This window comes from Oncorhynchus mykiss, chromosome 2 (assembly GCF_057628025.1).
Source record: "Oncorhynchus mykiss isolate SJ-2025 chromosome 2, ASM5762802v1, whole genome shotgun sequence".
In the NCBI taxonomy this organism is placed as follows: domain Eukaryota; kingdom Metazoa; phylum Chordata; class Actinopteri; order Salmoniformes; family Salmonidae; genus Oncorhynchus; species Oncorhynchus mykiss.
In genome coordinates, this window is record NC_143023.1 from 46,637,542 (window position 1) to 46,650,799 (window position 13,258).

Genomic DNA, 13,258 nt, shown 5'->3' on the forward strand with positions numbered 1-13,258 from the left:
GTGCTGGAGTACAGAGCCAACAGTCCCAATACTTTTGGAGCTCACTGTAACTGCACGAATAGTGCAGAACGGCTTCACAACAGTCCAAAGTAGCTGCACGACTTAACACTTTACACTCGTAGTATACGGGTTGAAAAATGTCAGATTTGGCTGATTAACGCCTAACGTCTAAAATGAATGAACGCCTAAAATGGATGCAGCGGCTGTACAGTAACATGCTCTGGCGCTGCGCTTCACAGCGCTGTATGGGTTTTGACTGACAGCCGTTCTGAACTTGAGCATCTCGTGCGACAAGAATTCGTCCCCACCCCTCCCACTAATAGGGGAACTTGTTCATTGTCTGGGTGAGGGAAAGGCTGTAAATTCAGAAGACTCGTATGTATTTTGAAAGACGAGACACTGAGGATTATAACAAATACCGCTTTGATGTCATACAAGCAAGCCAAACACCAGTGAGTCCAAATGTGCACATTTCCAAATCATAAAACTAATGTCATATACAGTGCCAACGTTTATGATGACTATGTTTGATGTACAGTTACAAGATGACATGGCGTCATACCCTGGGTTGTTTTGAACAGAATGAGCCTATGTTTGTCTACACGCACCTAAATGCACTCATGACTCCTTTCTATGCGCATCAAAATTATGATTGGTTTCCCTGAATTGCATTGTGAAAGCCCAACACTGTTGGCAATAGAACAATATTATACCTATCTGACCCAGGTTGTGATTTATAATGGACCATTTTGGATTGTGTAAACAACAACAGTAATTGTGTTATGGTGGGGACGCAGGGATCCAAATACAACAAGTCCAAGTGTTCTTGCTCTAGTTCCTCAACGGCACAGCTAGGAGAGCTCAAAAAAGCCCCTTATAGTTAAAGACTATTATTTGAGTCATAAAGTGCATTAAAGTGACTTAGGAACTGTGCACACTTCAGTGAGATGTGTGGCCACTTGGAGACACCAGTCGGTCCTCTCACTCAAACCCTTGTAATTATTTTTTCATGTTGCACCTACCCCACATTCTCCAGGAATATTATTATCATGTTACTGAACGTATCCAGAGTATTTTCAGATGTATTTATCAACAAATGAGGCAAAAAGTACAGTAGATGTAAAAGGCACATAAAATCAGTCATATTTGGATTCAGTCTTGTGTCAGTCAGGTGAACTGTTGTGTCCTCCTCACCTTTGGTCTAATCATTTTCCCATTATCTCTAAACTGTTCCCTTTCAATTGGTACCATGGTTATGCATTATGCTTTCACATTTATTCTGTAAGAAACATTTAAATTTAGCCCTATCCATATAGACCAATTCCCACGAGTGTAAACGTTAATCAACTCTACAAAGGGATTTCACGACTGCGTCAATAGTCCACAACTGTTTCACGAAGGCATTAAAGGACACTTTTTCTACTTCCCCAGAGTCAGATGAACTGAACTGGTTGATACCATTTGTATGTCACTGTGCAGTTTGAAGGAAGCTGCTAAAAACGGTATCCATGAGTTCAATTTAGCATTGAAAAAAAGCGCAAGTTTAAGTTTGTTCCACCTGAGCGACTCTGACCGAGTCAGAGACCACACCAGATGCGTTTGATGGACCCTTTTTGTCTTCTTCGATTGGCTATTAAGGGAACGTAATCCAAAATTAAAGTAATCAAATTACATTACTGAGTTTGGGGGATCTAAAAGTTACGTTACTGATTACAATTTTTGGACAGGTAACTAACTAGTAACTGTAACGGATTATATTTAGAAAGTAACCTACCCAACCCTGGCAAGGAGCGAGGATGAGAGGCACAGACAACATTGTGTAGGCAGGTCTCTCTCCCTCTCTCTGATTCGTCTCAAAAATACAGAGTTCACATAGGATTTACGATATTTTAGCTGTAATTTTTTGGGACATTGTTTATATCACCCCCTTACAAACAGGCCCATTTTTTCCATATTCTTGCCTACAATTACAGTTGAAGTCGGAGGTTTACATACACTTAGGTTGGAGTCATTAAAACTTGTTTTTCACTCCACAAATGTCTTGTTAACAAACTATAGTTTTGGCAAGTCAGTTAGGACATCTACTTTGTGAATGACACAAGTCATTTTTCCAACAATTGTTTACAGACAGATTATTTAATTTATAATTCACTGTATCACAATTCCAGTAGGTCAGAAGTTTACAGTGCCTTGCGAAAGTATTCGGCCCCCTTGAACTTTGCGACCTTTTGCCACATTTCAGGCTTCAAACATAAAGATATAAAACTGTATTTTTTTGTGAAGAATCAACAACAAGTGGGACACAATCATGAAGTGGAACGACATTTATTGGATATTTCAAACTTTTTTAACAAATCAAAAACTGAAAAATTGGGCGTGCAAAATTATTCAGCCCCCTTAAGTTAATACTTTGTAGCGCCACCTTTTTCTGCGATTACAGCTGTAAGTCGCTTGGGGTATGTCTCTATCAGTTTTGCACATCGAGAGACTGACATTTTTTCCCATTCCTCCTTGCAAAACAGCTCGAGCTCAGTGAGGTTGGATGGAGAGCATTTGTGAACAGCAGTTTTCAGTTCTTTCCACAGATTCTCAATTGGATTCAGGTCTGGACTTTGACTTGGCCATTCTAACACCTGGATATGTTTATTTTTGAACCATTCCATTGTAGATTTTGCTTTATGTTTTGGATCATTGTCTTGTTGGAAGACAAATCTCCGTCCCAGTCTCAGGTCTTTTGCAGACTCCATCAGGTTTTCTTCCAGAATGGTCCTGTATTTGGCTCCATCAATCTTCCCATCAATTTTAACCATCTTCCCTGTCCCTGCTGAAGAAAAGCAGGCCCAAACCATGATGCTGCCACCACCATGTTTGACAGTGGGGATGGTGTGTTCAGCTGTGTTGCTTGTACGCCAAACATAACGTTTTGCATTGTTGCCAAAAAGTTCAATTTTGGTTTCATCTGACCAGAGCACCTTCTTCCACATGTTTGGTGTGTCACCCAGGTGTCTTGTGGCAAACTTTAAACAACACTTTTTATGGATATCTTTAAGAAATGGCTTTCTTCTTGCCACTCTTCCATAAAGGCCAGATTTGTGCAATATACGACTGATTGTTGTCCTATGGACAGAGTCTCCCACCTCAACTGTAGATCTCTGTAGTTCATCCAGAGTGATCATGGGCCTCTTGGCTGCATCTCTGATCAGTCTTCCTCTTGTATGAGCTGAAAGTTTAGAGGGACGGCCAGGTCTTGGTAGATTTGCAGTGGTCTGATACTCCTTCCATTTCAATATTATCGCTTGCACAGTGCTCCTTGGGATGTTTAAAGCTTGGGAAATCTTTTTGTATCCAAATCCGGCTTTAAACTTCTTCACAACAGTATCTCGGCCCTGCCTGGTGTGTTCCTTGTTCTTCATGATGCTCTCTGTGCTTTTAACGGACCTCTGAGACTATCACAGTGCAGGTGCATTTATACGGAGACTTGATTACACACAGGTGGATTGTATTTATCCTCATTTGTCATTTAGGTCAACATTGGATCATTCAGAGATCCTCACTGAACTTCTGGAGAGAGTTTGCTGCACTGAAAGTAAAGGGGCTGAATAATTTTGCACGCCCAATTTTTCAGTTTTTGGATTTGTTAAAAAAGTTTGAAATATCCAATAAATGTCGTTCCACTTCATGATTGTGTCCCACTTGTTGTTGATTCTTCACAAAAAAATACAGTTTTATATCTTTATGTTTGAAGCCTGAAATGTGGCAAAAGGTCGCAAAGTTCAAGGGGGCCGAATACTTTCGCAAGGCACTGTACATACACTAAGTTGACTGTGCCTTTAAACAGCTTTGAAAATCCCAGAAAATGATGTCATGGCTTTAGAAGCTTCTGATAGGCTAATTGACATAATTTGAGTCAATTGGATGTGTACCTGTGGATGTATTTCAAGGCCTACCTTCATACTCAGTGCCTCTTTGCTTGACATCATGGGGAAATAAAAATAATTCAGGAAATTCCTCCCAAAAAATGTGAGACCTCCACAAGTCTGGTTCATCATTGGGAGCAATTTACAAATGCCTGAAGGTACCACGTTCATCTGTACAAACAACAGTATGCAAGTATAAACACCATGGGACCACGCAGCCGGCATAACGCTCAGGAAGGAGACGTGTTCTGAACATACTTTGGTGCAAAAAGTGCAAATCAATCCCTGAACAGCAGCAAAGGACCTTGTGAAGATGCTGGAGGAGACAGGTACAAAAGTATCAATAGAACTGTTCGGCCATAATGACCATTGTTATGTTTGGAGGAAAAAGGGGGCGGCTTGCAAGCTGAAAAACACCATCCCAACCGTGAAGCACACGGGTAGCAGCATCATGTTGTGGGGGTGCTTTGCTGCAGGAGGGACTGGTGCACTTCACAAAATAGATGGCATCAAGAGAACGGAAAAATATGTGGATATATTGAAGCAACATCTCAAGACATCAGTCAGGAAGTTAAAGCTTGGTCGTTAATGGGTCTTCCAAATGGACAATGACCCCAAGCATACTTCCAAAGTTGTGGCAAAATGGCTTCAGGACAACAAAGTCAAGGTATTGGAGTGGCCATCACAAAGCCCTGACCTCAAACCTATAGAAAATGTGTAGGCAGAACTGAAAAAGCGTGTGTGAGCAAGGAGGCCTACAATCCTGACTCAGTTACACCAGCTCTGTCAGGAGGAATGGGCCAAAATTCACCCAACTTATTGTGGGAAGCTTGTGGAAGGCTAACCAAAACGTTTGACCCAAGCAATGCTACCAAATATTAATTGCATTTATGGAATCTTCTGACCCACTGGGAACGTGATGAAAGAAATAAAAGCTGAAATATATCATTATCTCTACTATTATTCTGACATTTCACATTCTTAAAATAAAGTGTTGATCCTAACTTACTTAAGACAGGGAATTTTTACTATGATTAAATGTCAGGAATTGTGAAAAACTGAGTTTAAATGTATTTGGCTAAGGTGTATGTAAACCTCCGACTTCCACTGCACCTCCCGTGTGCATGCCAGCATACCGATGACGAGTGGTAGTAGTGGTGTGCCGATGGGCATCTATTTTGATAAATCCATTGAATATACACCATCAAAAATAAAATCCATTATGAATTGTTTTAGGCAGGTCCTAAGAAACATTATAAGACTTATAAAATGTATTTTCAAAACAACAGAAAGGCATATTTTGAGTTGAATTATGCTACGTCCAAATAAATGAAATCAATTAATACCAATTCTATTTTCAAAAGGATCTGAGTCTCGAGCTATACCACCTCCACTTGTTTACCCAGCCAGAAACCAATTAACCAAACAGCCTACACAGATGGAGATTCACTTGAACAAAAGCACATTGATTGAGACAAGTCAGTGAAGTCACAGGCTTTTGGTCGGGAGTAGGACTAGGCTACTAGTGACTTTGAGTGAAGAGCAAAATAATCCACTTGTTAATAACCTCTTGAGACTAGGGGGCTTTGATGTTTGGAAGAATAACGTACCCAAATGAAACTGCCTATTTATCAGGCCGAGAAGCTAGAATATGCATATAATTGGCAGATTAGGATAGAAAACACTCTAAAGTTTCCAAAACTGTCAAAATATTGTCTGTGAGTATAACAGAACTGATATTGCAGGCGAAAACCTGAGGAAAATCCAACCAGGAAATGCTGTTATTTTGAAACCTCACTGTTCCATTGCAAGCCTGTCCACCATTTAAAGGGATATCAACCAAATGCATTTCCCTATAGCTTCCACAAGGTGTGAACAGTCTTTAGACATAGTTTCAGGCTTTTATTCTGAAAAATGAGTCGAGAATGATCACATCACGTCGGTGGATGGCTGTGTCCCCAGAGTTTTGCATGCGCGAGCAGCTTGGAGCAGACATTTTCTCTCTCTCTCCTATTGAAAAGGCTGCCACCCGGTTGAAATAGTATCGATTATTTCTTGTAAAAACAACCTGAGGATTGATTATAAAAACATTTGACATGTTTCTACGAACTTTACGGATACTATTTGGAATTGTCGTCTGCCCGTCGTGACCTGCACGAGCCTGTGGATTACTCAACAAAATGCGCCAACCATTTGGTTATAAAAATAATCTTTATCATTTATTGTGTAACTGGGAGTCTTGTGAGTGCACACATCCGAAGATCATCAAAGGTAAGTGATTAATCTTATTGCTTTTCTGACTTTCGTGACCAATCTACTTTGCTGCTAGCTGTTTGTAATGTTTTGTCTGCTGAGAGAGCTGTCCTAACATAAACGCTTGGTTTGCTTTCGCTGTAAAGCTTTTTTGAAATCTGACACGCCAGGTGTCAGATTAACAACAAGCTAAACTGTGTTTTGGTATATTGCACTTGTGATTTAATGAAAATATATTTTTAGTAATTTAATTTGAATTTGGCGCTCTGCAATTCAGCATGTTGACAAAAATGATCCCGCTAAATGGATCGGTGCGCCAAGAGGTTTTAAACTACATAAAATGCTGGCAACATGTTCTAATAAATGAGCCAACTAGACCATATAATTGTAGGCTGCGGAGATTCAGTGAAAACAAAAATCTAAAATTGGTTGATTCATCAAGACGAGTTCAGACGCTTGTCTCAAAGCAATCAAAATGGTGCTGAAATGATCATCTAGTTGACTACATGTGGATAGGCTATTGATTAAAATGTACTACAACGATTGGATAACTTTGAGAGTTTGAGGAAGCAACCATTTCAGACATGCCTTTAATTGCATTAGCCTACTTTATTCCAATATTTTTGTAATTCAGTGATATTTATTCCCAAAGTAATACTTTATTGACCCACCCAGTTGTGGTAAAGAAAACATTGCATGCTTAGTGTAACAGTGGATGCTTAGTGGTGGGATATGTGAAGAAATGGGAGAAGTGACATGTCTAGCAAAGTTTAGGACTGGCACGAGGATGGTTAACTGGCACTGCCTAGCAATCATAAACAGCTTAAAAGTGTAGTGTGTGCCAATGCTGCCTCAACATTACGGCTACATTTCATACTAAGCTGTAGGCAGAAGTTTACAGAAATGATTATTTCAGTGGTTCTTCCTTTAAAAGTTGCGTCATACTGCAGCACAGCTTGCCAGCTGCCGCAGAATTCTATGGCACGTTATTTAAGTGTCAGCCATTTCTGCCATTAATGCTAGTTAGTGCTAGTTTGACCACCAGAGGGCATCACTGAGAAGCTTTTGACTGTTATTAATATTGGCTGTACTAGAGAATTTAAAAACATTTTTTGTAAGAACATAGTATATGGGATTGATTTTAAGAAATGTAGCTTAATTAATTTGATTACAATGATGGTGTTTCTATTCCAAGAAAAACAAAAAAGTATATATCTGACAGACAGCGTCTGATTCAGTAACACTAAACAAGGATTAGATGGAGACAGATGTTATAGGAAGAGCCATGGATGTATAGCTGAGGGAAAGGTGACGAGAAGAAAATAGGAGAATAAAAAATAGTTTTGTTAACATGGGGGGGGGGGGGGTGGAAGCGGTGACTTGCTTTCAAAAATTGGCGCTGTACAACGTGACCGGTTGGGAGTAGGCTACTAAGTGACTGCAAGTGAAGAGCAAAATAATCCTAGCATCGCCACACCCTAATTGTAGGTTTACCAATAACAAAATGGAGATTCAGTGAAACGAAAAATTGAATTGATTTATCAAGACCAGTCCCCATACTTGTCTCAGAGCAGAAATAGCTGAAATAGTCGACCACACACGGGTAATCCTATTATAACAATGACTTTGGGTATGCCAGTAAGCAACCATTTGTTGCCTTTATTAGCCTACTTTATTCTTAAAAGAACTCCAGCACAGAGAAGAGAAAGGAGCCTTAAATAATTAAACAATAAAGCGATTGAATTCACAAATGCATTTGACAGTTTTTAATATTGGCCAGCAACCTAGATTTTTATTTATCACAATTTTCTTCAACCAATTTTGGTCTTTAATGCAGGGCCGACAGACAAGTTCCTTACTTCTGTCTTTTCTGGTGGATGAATGTCACGATCGTCTAAAGAATAAATGGACCAAGGCGCAGCGTGCGTAGAGTTCCACATAATTCATAAATTAAACTCACCAAAACAATACAAAACAAATGAAACGTGAAGTCAACGCAGTGCTCACAGGCACTACACAAAAACAAGATCCCATAAAAACCCAGTGGGAAAAGGCTGCCTAAATATGATCCCCAATCAGAGACAACGATTGGGAACCATACCAGGCCAAAATAGACATATAATAACCTAGATAACCCACCCTAGTCACACTCCAACCTAACCAACAAAGAGAATAAAAGGCTCTCTATGGTCAGCGCGTGACAATTAAACTGAAATTGCAACCAGCTTTCTATGGCTTGTTTAAAAAGTCAAGATAATTTGGAGAATATTTTGTTTCAAATAACTGAAAGTGATCGGTTGTAATCTGAATAAAGGGAAAAGGGCCATTCTTGAACATGGGGTGAGACATTCTTACTAATTTGTAAATAAAGCCAGTTTGTTATTTTGAATTATTTATTTCTGTTTTTAGAGCGAGAGAAACCAAAAGCTCACCGTGCCTATTTAAAAAAAAAAAATCGGTCCACATTCCCCCATTGTATTTACCGAAGTTCTCTCTTCACTCCAGGACTGCCAACCGTTTTTTGTTGTTGCTTGGTGCAGGACTCTAGTGCCAGAGAAGAGAGACTCTCAGACTGAAAACACCACCATTAATTGCCACAGTTTAGACTACCGATAGATCAGCGTTCTAACTCCCCCTTGTGATAGTGTGGTGCAATCACACCACTAACGGTCGCGGCATAAGCTTGTAACTTTTAAAGGAAGAACCACTGTAGGTCGGCAGGCGGAAATAACCGTTTCGGCTTTGATACTGGCAAAAACGTTCAGATATAAGGAAAAAGCGGAAAAGGTTGACGAAATTGTAAAGTTGCCGGAAAACGTGTTAGTATGAGAGTAAACAGGATTCCTGCTGGCCCAGAAATAGCCCATGGTGGTGGGGTGTGGATGTAAGGACAGGCCCCTGTAGCCATGCCTGATGTATTTATGAACATCCAGACTCACACCAGGGCTGTGTGTGGACAGTGTGGACCAACACTGGCCTGTGAAATACTTGAGGGCCAGCTTTACTGACCACACAACAACAGCCAGAGTTGTGTCTGTGGCGAATTGATTTATATACTGTATGGAGCAATAAAATTAGTATTGGATGTGTATGGAGCGGTCATAATAGTATTGGCTGTATTTCTAGAAATTAGATTTGTTTTATAATAAAAGTTACAATTCTAACTAATAATAATGCCATGAAGAATGCCTTGAATATCATCGACAACCCTAAATAAGTTTTTTGTGTCTTGCAAAATGGTGGCTATTCCTTTTCTCCATTTGATTTATCCTTTGTCAGTTATATATCCCACAGCCAAGATAAAACAGCACACTAGCATTCTGATGCTCCACTTTTTGAATGGATCTTACAAAAACCCAACATTGTTGTTGTAGACCTTCAGCTGGGCTTTATAACACTTGTGTTGAATAGATTGAGAGCCATACCTACAGAGGTGGCGAGTGGGGCTAAGAACGTGTTCAGGAAGCCCTCCAGGGAACCTTTAGACACTTTGGTGTATCTATACTGAACACAAATGTGACTCACCACCTGGATTCGGTCTTAGGTAGCAACATTTGGAATTGTTTTTTACATTTTTTACATTGGATAAAAATAGAGACTCAGAGCTACAAAATGGAATGTCATACACTACAGTTGAGGAATAATGGGAAAGTATTTCTGCTTTGAAAGTTGATTAACTTGTATTCTCACTTTTGAGAAAAGGGCTTTAGAATGTTTTGGTACCTACTAGAGAGCTCTCCTTTGTCTACACACATTCAGCATTGTTCCCACCCTCTTAAGTCAGACTAAAAGACTAAAAGTGGTAGTAGCCTACAATAAGGAAACATTCCAGGTAAACAGATACAAATATTTTATAAATATTAGATGACGCTTAAAAAGTACTATATTGTCACTTCAGTAAAATAATAAATAATTTCAAATTCCTTATATAAGCAAACCAGACGGCACAATTGTATTTGTTTTTTAATTATTTGACTGATAGCCAGGGGCACAATGTACTTAAGTATCAAAAGTAAAAGTTGAAATATAAACCATTTCAAATTCCTTATATTAAGCAAATCAGATTGCACAATTTCATAATTATTCTTGACGGAGAGCCAGGGGCATACTCCAACACTCTGACATAATTTACAAACGAAGCATTTGTGTTTAGTGAGTCTGCCAGATCAGACGCCGCAGGGATGACCAGGGATCTTCTCTTGATAAGTGTGTGAATTGGACAATTTTCCTGTCAAAATGTAACAAGCACTTTGTTTTCCTTACGAATGTAGCGAAGTAAAAGTTCAATAGGGTAGGAAAGTATAAATAGGAAAGTAATGTACAGATACCACAAAAAACTACTTAAGTAATACTTTAAAGTATTTTTACTGAAGTACTTTATATCACTGCCCAAATACCTTCACAGCACTACAGTAGCATACTTTATATACTGTTACACACGCACTTATCACATAGTATTCCATACCTAAATTAAGGCCATGCAACCTGAGTTGAAACCTGAGTGAGTTTTTTTTACAGTACATAAACTGATGCATGCTCCATATATTTATGTGTTGGACACTGGATACAGTCACAAGATATTATTGTGGTATGTCATAAAATCATGTTACGACCACACATCAATATTGATTTTATATATCAATATTTTGCTAAGTCTTGCTAAGTGGATGGTCTCTACAGAAGGTGTAAATGATACAGCCAAATGGTTACTTGCATAGTAGCAATATCAGAAATAGATAGTGTCAATATAGATAAAATATACAGTATGTAAAAAAAACTATATCAATAACGATATCAGTGACAGACGAGGTAATTAAATGCATACAATCAGAGGTAAAGTGGCTGAGCAGCAGGGTAAACAATAGTATCAGCAACATATGGCGTGTGTGTTAGGAGAGAGTCATGTGAATAGAGGCACTACAGATAGAGCTCATGTCTGGTCCGTCCAAACCACGCATGAACAAAGGGAATCGATATTCCCAAGCAGGGAGCCTGCTTCTGTCCTGTCCTTGACTTTGGTAAAAGGGCATGTGATGTCCATAGTCTCTTCATCGCAAAACTCCCTGATCTTGTCAAAAATATAGTTTATCTAGCTGTGTCCAGTCCAGGTGGTGCTTTAACAGGCAGACCATCTATGGGAGGAAGGATGTCAGCGTTGCGCAGCAGCTGAAACCTGGTCCCAACAGTCCGAACACTCCTTGGCGACAACACCAGGCTCCAGAGCAACGAAGCTGTAAAACAGAGAATAAAAACAACAACAAAAATTGGAAAACATTACAACCCTGCACAAATATCAATTCACCTCCCAAGTTTAGATAAGAATAACCTCATACAATGAATATATATATTTTTTTTACCTGAAGTGCTGATACCGCTTGATCTGTGGAAGAGGCCTGGAGTACAGAGTAAGGTGTTGTTGCCAACCATAGCTTTCCACCGGCACTGTACCATCCTCCAGTCCAACCAGCTGTGGGATGTTGACCCCTGTCACAGCGCTGTCCTTCACAACACCAGCAATCTCAGTGTTCACTCTGGTCTTTTGGAAGCACTGCTTGATGAGGCCGAAGCACCTATCTGGGACAAACTTGGTGTGGCTGTGATCAGGAAGTGAAGGTCCAGATTCTGGTGGTCCACCAGGCACAATACCAGAGCACAAACTTGTTCTTGTTTTGGCCACTGCAGTTATCACAATTCAGGTCCACAGCTGTTTTTCCAACTCGGTCGTTGGTGAAGAAATGGTGCATGTAGTTGATGACTGCGCTGCTGCCTTTGCTTGCTAGCTCTCTTTTTGATGACTGTATGGCTGGTGGCTTAGAGTCAGGTGTGTTCTACTGATTGATGCTGAAAGAAATTCCAGATAGAAATATTTTAGCATTATTACGCAATACATGCGAAATGGCATTCTGAGAACATCACTACACACAGTTCATACAGGTAATGTTAGCTACTGTAGCTAGCCGGCCATCTAACTGCAAGCTTTAACTAGCAGTACAAACCAATCGTCATAGCTAGAGTTAACCAATAGGTTCAATGTTAGCTAGTTAGCTAGCTAATATTAGGCTATAACTAGCAATGCAAAATGGCATTCTGAGAAAACATCACTAACATTACACACGCGTCATACACATAAGTTAATGTTAGCTAGCAAGCCAGCCATCTAACCTCAGCTAAAGTTAACTAGCTAACAGCAAGCTTTAACTTGGGATATTTTGTTTAGACAGGTCACGTTAACGTTAGCTAGCTAAAAAATGACCTATAATCCTAATCCATAGAGTAACATTACTAGCAATACAAACCGTTTAACCAAATAGGTTAAACATTAGCTAGCAAGCCAGCCATCGAACTCCAACTGGCTAGCTAACAGCAAGCATTAGCTTGCAATGAAAACTGCTTTCTGCCTAAATTAGAAATGTATAATATCTGAATCTGTAGCTAGATTCTTACCTGTATACATGGATGAAAGCTTCATGGCAGACTGCAATCCCTTTTATAAGAGTTCCTGTGTTGTTTCCATTTAGTTTGCACAGCTTGTTTGGCCCGTTGTGTTCCACTGATTATAAAACATGTTAATTTCAGAGTGAGAGAGCCAGCATTCCTCGTTCAGAAAGTAGTCCATCACAACTTTTTCCCACCTTCGTCAATAGCACCTGATAAATTCAGGGCAGCAATGTTATTGAGAGCAGTAGCAACATATTTGCAGTTCTCCATGGCTAACATTATATCTTTAAAAAATACTGCAGTAGAAAGGCCAATCCGAACTCATCTCTCGGCATGTCCAGCCCACTCATTATCTCAGCCAATCGTGGTTAGCGGGAAGGTTGCTCCCTTCCTCTGTGGTTAAACCAACTAGGCCCGTAATTTAACAATTTTATTCGTATTTACAGATGACATACAAGTTTGATATTAAGGCACATGAAAGTTCACATGCTCGAGATGGCATTTCTGCCCCCAAAAATGTATTTTAATAAAAAATTAATTAAAAAAGTTCAAAAGGCTCTCCTGTGAAGTCATGACCTGCGATATACGCCTAGTTTCCTGAATCGGGTCCCATTTTCAAAGATTTTACTGAGTTGCAGTTCATATAAGGA

General features: G+C 39.6%; 1 protein-coding gene and 1 long non-coding RNA gene across 2 annotated transcripts in view; both read right to left on the reverse strand.

Moving 5' to 3' along the window:
* Positions 1-13,258, reverse strand: part of b4galnt4a (beta-1,4-N-acetyl-galactosaminyltransferase 4a) — a 450,051-nt gene that overhangs the window by 269,108 nt on the left and 167,685 nt on the right. The window lies entirely within an intron of this gene.
* On the reverse strand, positions 10,121-12,959 carry LOC118940396 (uncharacterized). Its single transcript, XR_005036958.2, has 3 exons — positions 12,615-12,959; positions 11,528-12,011; positions 10,121-11,401 (listed from the first exon to the last, which is right to left on the reverse strand). It is a non-coding gene; the product is annotated as an uncharacterized LOC118940396 (long non-coding RNA).